This window comes from Apis mellifera, linkage group LG13 (genome assembly GCF_003254395.2).
Source record: "Apis mellifera strain DH4 linkage group LG13, Amel_HAv3.1, whole genome shotgun sequence".
NCBI classification, from domain to species: Eukaryota; Metazoa; Arthropoda; class Insecta; order Hymenoptera; family Apidae; genus Apis; species Apis mellifera.
In genome coordinates this window covers 145,222-157,668 of record NC_037650.1, presented here as the reverse complement: position 1 = coordinate 157,668, position 12,447 = coordinate 145,222, and the positions used below count along the sequence as shown (strand labels likewise).

At 22.2% G+C, this 12,447-nt stretch overlaps 1 protein-coding gene and 1 long non-coding RNA gene across 5 annotated transcripts in view; one reads left to right on the top strand and one right to left on the bottom strand.

Annotated features, from left to right (window-relative positions):
• The window catches only part of LOC102656601, a 391,711-nt gene extending 385,666 nt beyond the window's left edge, over positions 1–6,045 (bottom strand). The window contains exons 1-3 of one of the 2 annotated variants that reach the window (XR_003305932.1): positions 6,007–6,045; positions 5,818–5,903; positions 3,436–3,496 (exon numbers count right to left, since the gene is read on the bottom strand). This is a non-coding gene — a long non-coding RNA (uncharacterized LOC102656601). The remainder of the gene's footprint in view (positions 1–3,435; positions 3,497–5,817; positions 5,904–6,006) is intronic. The other variant, XR_003305933.1, reaches the window with a different exon arrangement.
• Positions 1–12,447, top strand: part of LOC409257 — a 410,704-nt gene that overhangs the window by 324,859 nt on the left and 73,398 nt on the right. The window lies entirely within an intron of this gene.

The following is a 12,447-nucleotide window of genomic DNA, read 5'->3' as shown; positions in this document are numbered from 1 at the left end:
TTTTCATATATAATTATATCACAGTATATCTATATATGATTTTCTAGATCTTACATATCTACTTGAAGCTTATTGCGAATTTGATTCATTCTAGCCAAGCCGTCCTATCCCTTTTGCATGAAATTATACATTCTTTAAATAAATTCTTTTTGTATATTTGTAAAATATTCAAATATTTGATCAACACAAGCAGTAAAAGGAAGTATAAAAAAAACTAATGAAGAGAGTAGAAAAATTAAATCTTAAAATTTTAATTAAAAGATTTTCTATCGATATTATGCGTGTATTTAATTCTAAATATATATCATTTAATATATATTTTGAATGAATTCTTGCAATCTTCTCCATAAACTTTCAAATAAACTTTTACAACAGAAAATACAATATTAAAACATTTTAAATATTTTATCTATTCTGAAAATTCTTTTCATATTTATTTAAAAATTAAAGATTTTGTTTATAAAACTTATCTGTTTATAGAAAATCTAAAATTCTTTTTTTCATAATTCTATAATATTATATTAAGTATAACTATAATATTAAGGATATTATAATTTTTAAGAATTTATTATAGGATATGAATCATATATAAGAAAATACAAATGAGAATGTATCAAGAATGCTACTGAGCTATATTATTAAATATTAAGGATTTAATTATTTAGAGAGTGGAAATTTAAAAATGACGAGCGATTCAATGAAAAATAAGAATATTGTTTTAGTAAAATTTTAGTAAAGAAGAAAAAGATGTTTTTTAGTAAAAGTTTAATAAGAGTTTAAGAAAAAGAAGAAACATGAAACATTTATATTACTTATTAATTTTATCTAATAGAATACTAAGTGTTTCTTTTTTAATCTGAAAATTGAAAGATTTATGGATAATGCAAAAAAAATCAAATATATCTTCTATTTTATTCTATTTATACAACAGATTTAATGAAATTTTAATGAAACAGATATATTTCTCGGAAATAAAGATCCAATATTATTTTTAATTATATCTTTTTTCTTCTTTTTCTTATTTTCTTTTTATTACCTACAACAAACTCAATTTGGGTTGCGTAATTCCTTCAGATGATCCTTGCAATAGATAATCTTTAAGCAAGAATGTAATTCCACGATCCAAGTGGAAAATATATGGACATTATATTGTAGATGAATTTGAAATAAACGCAATTCTACTATAAAAAAACGCGATTATTTTTAAACGCAACACTAATTCTTAAAGTAAATTTAATATAAAATTTACTATTATTAAATATAAATAAAAAAACTATTTCAAATATCATAAATAGCAACACCACATAATAAATTTAAACAGAAAAAAAACAATAAAAAATTTACTAATTCATAATTCATAATTAAAATAATCAAAATCAATCGCGATATTTTTTACAACGCAAAACTAACAAAAGCAATCATCATTTTATCACAACAATAATGCATCGCGATTTATCCATGATTTAGATCTAATATTATATAATTGGCCAAATAACACAACAACAATTACTATATATTATTAAAACGAATACAGTAACAAAATAGTAACAATGACTTCTCATTCTTTGGATCCAGACAAAATCCAAAAGATAAAAAGCCATTCGTTGCAAACCTTTTCGTGACAGTCGGGTCTTCTTTCTTCGAGTGCAATGGTTGTCGAAACTTAAATCTAAGCTTGAGATTCAATAATCGCAAACTAAAGAAAAAAAAGGAAGAAAAGAAGGGAAGGTTAAATCATGGAAGCTAACACATAGACGATCTCAACGATAACAAGGATCATTTTCCGTACATGCGCAGAATCTCGAGTGGAACGTTTGTTTCGAAAGCAAATCACGACCACGAAATTCGAAAAATCGATAAGCAAAGCCAGAGACGAGTAGCATTATCGTTTATTCATCTCTCTCATTATCGTTTTTCCCTCGAGTTCTCAAATGTTATTTCTGAAATAAATTGTCGCAAAACGAAACGCAAAAATGCGCCTACCCAATCGGAAACTATGGCAACCTATCTACTTATAATTAAACACATACCAGATATATATTACCTATTACCCTACATTTAAAAAATGTTAAAATAAGCATACTAACACATTCATTTCAAGATTCTCATGCATAATATCCGGGTGCAAAAAGCCTATACTAGAGAAAATGTTCCGGAACACTTCTGTCACTCGAACTTGGCACATTACTTGCACACTGATTTGATTGATGATGTCATAGCTACTTATAAAATAAATTCATATAATCGAAAAAGAAAAATTTCTTTTCTAAAGAAAACATGTTATTCGAACAGATAATATAAAATAAAATATAATAATTATTATAATTTGAAATTAATTATTATTAATAGTGAAAATGACACAATTCCGCATACACAATCCTAACGCATACACAATGTGGAAAATACACGTGCACGATTTACTAACGCATCATCAATCGCTAAAAAATTTTAATAAACTTATCGACTAACATTATCATGCTCATCGCCTTTCTCTCACTCAAGTAGCATCTGGACATGAGAGAGATACTGGCAATGAAAAAGTTATCTGAAAATCCTAAGCTAAAAAAATAAATTAATATAAATATTTTATATTTAACAAGCTAATGAACTTTTGTATTAATCTCATCGTATCTTAAATTTTAATGAAATTCTACTTTAAATTATTAATTGAAATTTTAATATTTTATTTTAAAATGTTAAATTTATTTAAATAAACTAATTAAAATAAACTAATTAAAATAAACTAATAAAGAGAATTTATTTAAAAAAATGATTAAAATAAAATTCAATAATATAATTAACTCAAAAATAAATAATAATGAAAATATCCTCGGACAATTCTTCTATCAAAATATATTTTTTAAAATAAGAAATAAATATTCAAAACTTATAGCTTTGATATCAAAATATGTCTACAAAATGTCTTTTTGTATATAATATTTTATATATTTTCAACAAAACAAAAAAAATAGTTATTTACTATATTATATTTACTATTTTGAAAATTAATAACTAAATTGTTTAATAAAAAAAAAAGAAAATATCATAAAATTAAAAATATCATTGCATTGATTTATTATTTATTCGAATATGTCTAATTTATATATAAATGCATATTGTTTAAATATTTGACGTTTAATTAAAATTATTCTTAATAATCTTAATATTTAATTAAAGATTACAATAATTTAATCTGAAACAATTAATTTGAAAAATTATTAATATTTGAAAATATAATACACAAAAAGACCTAACCTGAGCTAATAAATAAAATATATAAAAAAAAAATGTTATTACTCACAGGTATAATAAATACTCATGGTCACTGTGCTCGTGCAAAATTCTACATATATAATCAGTCATCCGTGTCGATTTGGATCTTTCATCCTATGACATGATTGAATGACCGAAATAACCAAAATGCATGCGACTCACCATTAGATGCGAAGAATCTGCCATGACGTTGTGGTCCATGGGATCAACCATTCAATGAGAACTGGAAAAATTTTTAACGAAAAATAGAATTTACGAATGTGATGTGAAAGATTAATATTAAATAAATTCTAATAATTAATTCAAAATTACAGATTTATACAAATTTTATATCAAAATATGCAAAATATATATACAAAAAGTATGTATATATAAATATGTACAATGTAAAGAAAATATGCAAAAAAATGTAAAATATACAAAATATGCAAAATATGCAAGATAAAAAATATTCTTGGAATTATTTAATCATGATAAATTTCTGTCTAAATGATTTATCTATTTAAAAATATGCATTTATATAAATATCAGCAGTTTAATAAAATAATAATATAATAATCTATTATCTTAATAATAAGATAATAAAATGATAATAAAAATGATAATAAAAATAATAATAAAATCTTTAAATAAAAAAATTGAAATTTAAAAATTTGAATTTTATAATATATATAATGTATTTTTTAACTGAATAACAATAAAATAAAAATTTTTATAAATAAAAAGATAATTATCTCTTTGCATAATAGATGATCTCTTGAGAAAAACATTAATTTTCTTTTATATCAAAAAAAAAATTTTAAATATTTAAAAAAATAAAAGTAAGAAATTATTAATTATTAAATTATATATTTCATTTATTAAGTAATTGATAAATAACCACTGACTCTAATTTTGCATATTATAATTACATTTATTTAAAACTATTATGTACTAAAAAACAAAAAATATTATTACAAGGCAAACACTGATTCTACTGACCACATTGCTCATGAATACAAACATTTTTTTAAGAATAAAATGCAGAAGAAGTTCTCTTGAAAGCTGTCATAAAATGTAAAATAACTGTATGAAACTTTTTCTTTAAAAATAGTAGTATTTATTAAAGTTTTGAAATAATAAAAAATGAAATTATATTCAACACTAAACTTCAATAAGAAAATAAAGAATTGAATTTTTAATTTTAATAATAATAAACATTGAAATTCTAATACAAAAGATTGAAATTTAGATAGATTTTATTGAATTGATTTTTTATTGAAATTTTCTTTGTATAATCAATAATTACTCTATTGTCTAAGAAAAAGACTGATTCTATTTTTCACATACCGAATATAATAAAATGTTCTATTCTATATAATATATGTATGTATAGAATGTAATGTTATATTCTGTAATAATATTTTATTTACATCATGTAACATATAGAAATATTTGAAAATTTTTACAAGTACAAAAAATTTATAAGAAAAATAATAAATTATAGATTATTTCAAAATCTTTCCTATTATTTTCATATTTTCAATTATCAATATAAGTAATTAAATTATGAATTATATAAGAAATAATATCTATATATTATATAATTTAATAATTTATAAGTTAATAATTAATAATTTAATTTAAAAAATACAAAATTACTTATATTTTTTGTAACAAAAATATTTATTTATTTATATTGTTTATATTTTAAATATTTATTTATATTATATTTCTTTTCCTTTATGTAAAATATAAAATATGTCACCATGACATCCATATTGAAAAATTTTTTCAACCTAAAGTAATTTCAATAATTATTATGTATAAAAATTGAATCTTTAAAATAAATATATACAGAAATATACAAATACAAAATATACAAATATACATATATGTGCAATGAAAGAATAATTTGTATGCAAAAAATTAAGCTAATTGTATTAAAATAATCTAGTTTTATTTTCATAAAAATTCATAATACAAATTAATATACTGATCAAATAAATTAATTACATAAATAATTAAATAAACATATATTAATAAAATAATAGTATAAAAAGTAAAAAAAATAACTATTAAATAAGTATTAAACAAATAATCGTCACAAATTTCAACAATAGAATGAAACTCCACGTATCTATTTCGACGTATCGAATTTCAAAATAGAAACAGAATATGCTCAACGATTCGACAAACGATTGAACTATATAGAATATGATACAATAACAAAGCATTAATTTTCTTTTCTTAAATTATAAAAAATGTTTTCAATCTTGAAACTTTGATCATAAAATAAAGAAAAACAAATGTAAAAATAATATTATAGGATAGTATCGGAAGAAATACATGCATGAAATATAAAATATACATGTATATTTATGTGTATATGTGTATATATACATATATATATATATGAAAATACGTGAAATATTATGTGTATTGATTGTAATGATTTAACAATTTTCATTTTTGTGTGAATAAAAAAAAATTTATAACTATATTTTTTTTAAATAAATAAAATCTTATCATATTTGTGTAAAAATGTATTATATCTTCACTTACACTTTTGAAGCCATCTTGTCTTCGAAGTTTCAATCAAATGATAATTGATCTTCATCTTTCATCATCATCAAAGATCTTCAATTCTGCTATAATAATGATTAAACAAATTATACAAAACTTATTAAAATTTATTATTAAATATAAATAATAATTATAATATCAATCCTAAGAATTTTAAGTATTACGCACTTCAGAACAAAACGTGACCGGCCGTCTCCACGATTTTCAACTATAAACTAAAGTCATGCGCACTATGATGCGCACTATGATGCGCACTGATTCGTTTTGTTACTGGGCCTTTTTTATTAGTTGAAACGATGTGATTCACTTCAATTTATTTTTATTCATTTTAATATTGAAAAATTGAATATATATATATATATATATATATATATATATATATTAAAATTATTCATTATTTAATTATAAATACATTATAGTCCTAAATATGTGTCAATTGAAAATATAATAAAAATAAATTATTTTACTTAATTTATTACAAAAATTATCCATTTATAAAATTAAACATTTAAAATAAAAATTAAAAAGAGTATAATAATATAAAACGGAAATTAATGTAAAACATATCTAAATTACAAAATATAACAAAAAAAGAATAAAGAATTCTTCTACATAATAGAAGAATTTAAAATAAATATTAAATTAAAAAAGATGCTGAAAAATAAATTTAAAAATTTATATAAAAATTATATAAAATAAAGTACAATAAAGTACATAAATTTTTATATTATTCCCAATTTCTTATTCTTATATCATACATAGATCATTTTAAAAAAATAAACCATTTACATTTAAAAAGTAGAGAGTTAAGTTCCATATTATTCAATCATAAAATTTATATACAATCATAAAATTTTTAAATATTTTAGTCTGAATCTTACCACTAAAATCTAAAATCTAGAAAAATACGAAATTAAAATCTGAAAAATAAGAAAATAATTAGATAGTTTTCGAATTTCTAAAATATGAAAAAGCATTTTATATCATTTAAATATAAAACTGTATAAAAATTAAAATCATAATTAAATTAAATTAAGAAAGAATGATTACAAGTTATATTTTATAATGGATTATATAAATTATATTATATATGCAAATGTTATGACTGTGAATCTGACATATCTGATATTCGTGCTGAAGTTTGAAGAAAATTGAATTCTTATTGAATCTCTATGATTGTTTGTCATCGTTGATTGTTTGCCTTATCTCAAAAGACACACTGTATTCATACATGTAGCCAATATCTTTTCTTTCATATATGGTCAGACTCTTCGATTCATCCGTGCTCTAACATCTTTTTTCTATTCTTCATTCTTTTCCTCTTATATCATCTAAAACTGAATCGATGAGAACATCGATATATAAACTTTCTTTTATTTATCTTTTGAAGATGTAAATTAATTCGCGTAAGATTATAAATAAATTTCATTTTTCGGAACGAAATAATATATGTATAAAACAGAAGCAGCTTGGTTGATAACCGGTGTGACGAGATGTAGTCAAAAATGGTTTAATTTTTTATAAGTGCGTTTCTTTCGTGAATTTCAGTTCACCAAACGTTCGTTTCGACCATATATCACCCGTTTTATACATAAATTTTACACCTGCGAAATGGTACCGTAAATATTTCTCGCTAGTCATATCGGCGAAATGGAAGTTTAAATATTAAGCTAAGATCCGGTGGATGCACGAACGACGCGATGGTACAGCTTTGTCGTTCACAATGCAAAACACAGTGTACGTAGTACTTCCATCTTATCTCATATGACAACAATAAAACTTTCGAGAAGAATGTTCATCTGTTAAAAGATTATCCAGAGAATGGATGTTGCAAATAAATCAAATCGACCGATGGATGATAATTCCATTTTCCACTTTTCATCTTTCCGTCAAAGAATAGTTGAAGCTGGATTTTTTTTTTTTGTGACAAGTAACGTTGCAACCTTGTATTTTCATGGCGAAAATTCGATTTATTTCTCTTCCAGAAGAAGTTCATTGATATGTTAACTTTTAATGCGTAAGTTTACTTTGGAAGCAAAAGTTAAAATTTTGAAACTTTATGTTTGATATACGTTCTTTATTATTTCTAAAGTAATGAATTTAATAATATATGAGAAAATAAATCTTACATATACTTCAAATCTGAGTAATTTAATATTTGAAACTGAAATAAAAAATAACAAATATTTCTATCGATTTATTCATTTTTTATTAAAATTTATATAATTTTATATAATTTATTCCCCATTTTAATCAACAGTATAAACTGTTTGTTGAATTATTTTATCATTTGTGCTTTATTTGAGATATTTTAAATTCAATTTTCAATTACGTTTTTATATTGATATATGAAAAGATAATTCTAATAATAGTAAATAAACAAATAGTTACAAAATGTATTGTTGTTTTTCTGTATAGAATATTATATTTTATACATTTAATATATTTTATAAAGAACATTTCTTTATTAATTATTGAATATTAAAAAAAAAGATATCGTTTAAAATACATAGAATATCATATTGATAAACAATCATAAAATTCTAATCATTAAAAATAAAACATAATTATCATTTAAACTATATAATGCATATTTAATATAATTAAAAAAATATTGTATGCTAATTTATTATTCTTGCAATGACATACACAATTTTTTATCATAATATTAATTTTTTATATAGTAAATTATTCTTCTTAGCGTATTACAAAATTATTGTAAACATAAAATTTCTATTAACTTTCTAAAAATTTAATTGTATAATCCTATAATTATTATAATAAATTTTAAGAATTTATTTATCTCTATCTATCTATCGATGGTTTCAGCACATTGTTATCATTATTAAAAAAAAAATATCTTTATTATTATTACATGAACTGTGTAAATATCATATTTATTTACACATAATAACAAATGAAAAAATTCAACTATTCAATTACATTTTTTAACATTTTTTAATATACAATTTTTAATATTTCAAAAAATTTTCAGAAAAAAACAAATTGTAAAAAGAAAATTTTAATCTTCAAAACTCAATCATATGATCATAATGTTTTGTAACTCGAATATAGTATACATACTGATATAGTGAAGTATAAAATTAGGAAAGAAAAAGAAAGAAAAAAAAGAAAAGAAAAGAAAAAAAAGGTAATCCGTCAGAAGAGAAAAAGCGATGGTAACAAGATGACGAGTTCTTCCCTTTCGACGGGGATCCGCGAGAAATATTCGAAACGCGCGCACGGGACGAAAGTTGTAACGAGCAAGACGAAACTTTGGTAATTCTCCTTTATTGATTTCTTAAGAAAGTTTCTGTCAAAAAGCCGCGCGCAGGTTTGATTCGAGTTCGGGGATGAGAAGTGAAATTATGCAAGCAAGGAAGGAAAGAGTGAAAAATATTTTGCAGCCGGAAGCTGAATGGCTAAAGGGCGGTGGTCGTTTCATTAAAGCCGTCGTTTGTTAAACTGTTAATCACTCTTAAATTGTTTACGCGGTCCACGGTAAGCGCGGAGACGGCCAATTAGATCTTCGAGGTTCCACCGTCTATGGGAGAAAACTTAAGTGAATTACGTACGAGAATTGCGAGATAATTAGTAGCGGTTCAAGAAGTTTTATCTAATTAAAAGCTTATCGAAGTTACCTCGAAGCAAGACGAGGCAGTTTTCGCCACGAGCGAAACCTTTAGTCCATTGAAATGTTAACATAAATAGTTCTTACCATTCATCTGCACTATTTCGATATTTTTTTTTTTTTTTTTTTTTAATAAGAATTTAAAATAACTAATTTTCCGTTATCAGCAATGATAGTTTCTAGAGAAAATATGAATAATTTTTTTTCTAGATTCATTAAAAAAGTACAGAATCGAGTCGCAATTAAATTTTTATAATTATTTAAAGATTAAATTTTTAATCAAAACAAAATTTCACTCATCCATCTTCGCTTATTTTGCTATTTTTTATTTATTTGTACAATATACATCAAGTGTTAATAATATAGAATATTAAATTATAATAAAATTGTTTATAATAAAAGATTCGAACAACGAAATATAATTAATTTTTACTTATATTTTACGTATGAATATAATTTTAATATAATTTTACGTATAAATTTTTTAATTATAGATTTTAGTGTAAAAATGATACATAATGATACATATTTATATTTAGAGGATCGATTTGAAAAAATGAAATAAAACCAATCTATTTAATAATGTATTTCAATTTCATTAAAAATATGTTTTTTTATATATGATTTTTTTTTTGAATCAATATAAAAAAGCTTGTATGAATCGTTTATTATTAATTTGCGAATTATCACTTTATCACTGTCATCATGCAAACATTATTTCATGTGCAATAAAATATTTTTATTTTATTTTTGATTAATTTGATTTACGTTCACAATTTCACTTATTTAATGCCAATCATTTCAAATCGTGCAATATATTCGTTATTTGATAGCATGAAACCGAAATACAAATAAATCGCGGATTCCCTTTGTATCGAAGTTTTAACTAGCAAATCCTTTAAATTGTATTACATCTTTTGACATAAAATCGTTATTTTAGAAAATTTCTAAAAAGATTTTTGAACAAAAATAAGTTGAAAGGAAAACAATAGAGAATTTTTATTTTAGAGAAACAAAAGATAGTCTCTCGATAAAAAGCGAGAGATTTTTCCTTCCAGCTCTTGCATTCAACTTTAGAAAAAGTTCTAACGAAAAGAAAAAAAAAAAAACATTTCCTTGAAATATAACAAACTACAAGAAATTTAAGAAAATATTCAAACAAAATTATATAAGCTGCACGTATGAAATGGATGAGAATATAGAACTAGTCAAAACTTAAGGAAAAGTTTTCGTAAAGATATACCGAACGTGCGCTCTACAAAGTATATCAAACATTGTGAAATTGCAAATATCCTTCTACGACTCCTAACAAAAACTTTGCTAACCATCGCTAAAAATTGTCGCAAAGAATTGAAAAAAAAAGAAGTGGAATTCACGAAAAATTTAATTGAATTTTATTTTCTCAAAAATCAATTTCGTTATTCTTGATTATCGTTTTATAATAAACTATTTTTCTTAAATCATTCTTAGTATCTCCTTGATCTTATTTATATTATGAATTATTAATTATAAATTCAGTTTTACGTATTTTTTAACTTTCTTTTTTTTAATTTGTTTCTACAGAAAAATTTCCAATATTTTTAACTGTTGATTGCATAAGTTCAAAAAATTATAATTACCACGACATTTAGTATTCATTTATTCATCCAATCACGTGATATTTCCCTTTTCCGTAAATTCGATCTCTATTTAACAATGAAAGTTCTTTTAATGACGCGAACGATTTTTTTCCAATAAATTTTATTGGCTTATAAGATTCGAGAAAATGCGTGAAATCGATGAATCGCGCATTTCGCGGATCGTATGGTAAACCTATCGATTGATAAATTATGTAATTAGCAACGAAAGATAAACGCTATTTACATTTCGTGATAATCCATTGACAAAAACAAAACGAAATTCTATTCATGAGAGAATCATAATCATCGACCAGCATTGTTATCGTTTTCTGATTCGACATTTTAAAGGAATTATTTAAAGAAAAATCTACTGAATCGAATTTTTAATAAAGATAAATTGTTTAATCTGATTAATCGTGAATATATAAAAGAGAATGTTAACAGAATTCTTTCTTGTAAAAATGATGGTATTTGGAAAATTGATTCTAGACAATGAAATAGAAAATAAAAAAATCAATGTTTAAAATTGTTTAATCTGATTAATCGTGAATATATAAAAGAGAATATTAACAGAATTCTTTCTTATAAAAATGATAGTATTTGGAAAATTGATTCTAGACAATGAAATAGAAAATAAAAAAATATATATGGATATGTAAAAATAATGAACGATACTTACTGTTTATAGATTTGTTAAGTTATAAACAATTAAATTTCATGATAGAAATATCTGTGCAAGATTTTAGCAAAATGACAAATAGTTGCTTCTATTAAAAAAAAAAAAATGCAACAATATCACAAAATAAATCTATTTGTATCGATATATATATAATACAAAGAGGTTAAAAAAGAGAATATTTTAATATATTAAAATCGAAAATACAAAGGATTCTTAATACATTTCATAGTGTAATTCTACTCATAGATATAAAATGAAATAAATAAGTAAATTCAATTTCAGCGATATATTCTCGTAAAAATTAACTTAAGATTTTAAATATCCTTTTTATTTTGTTATACCAATTGTTACAGTGTAATTAATATATTTTAATCACGTTATATAAAAAAAAAAGATAATTATTTCTTGAAACAAACAAATTTCTTTTTGTCATCTAAAAAGTTTTATCTATATGACAAATAGTTTTCGCATTAAACAAACAAATCACAAATATCAGATAAGTAAAACCATTATAAACCAACACTTTAGAACCGATAAAATCGGTTGATAAAAGAAACATTTTTTATACGAACAAAATAAAATGAACGTGTCGTATACATAATAATTCATAACGTTAACATTATCGCAAAATTAATTTCTCATATATATTTTCATATTTCATTCGAGAAGAAATAAACAAT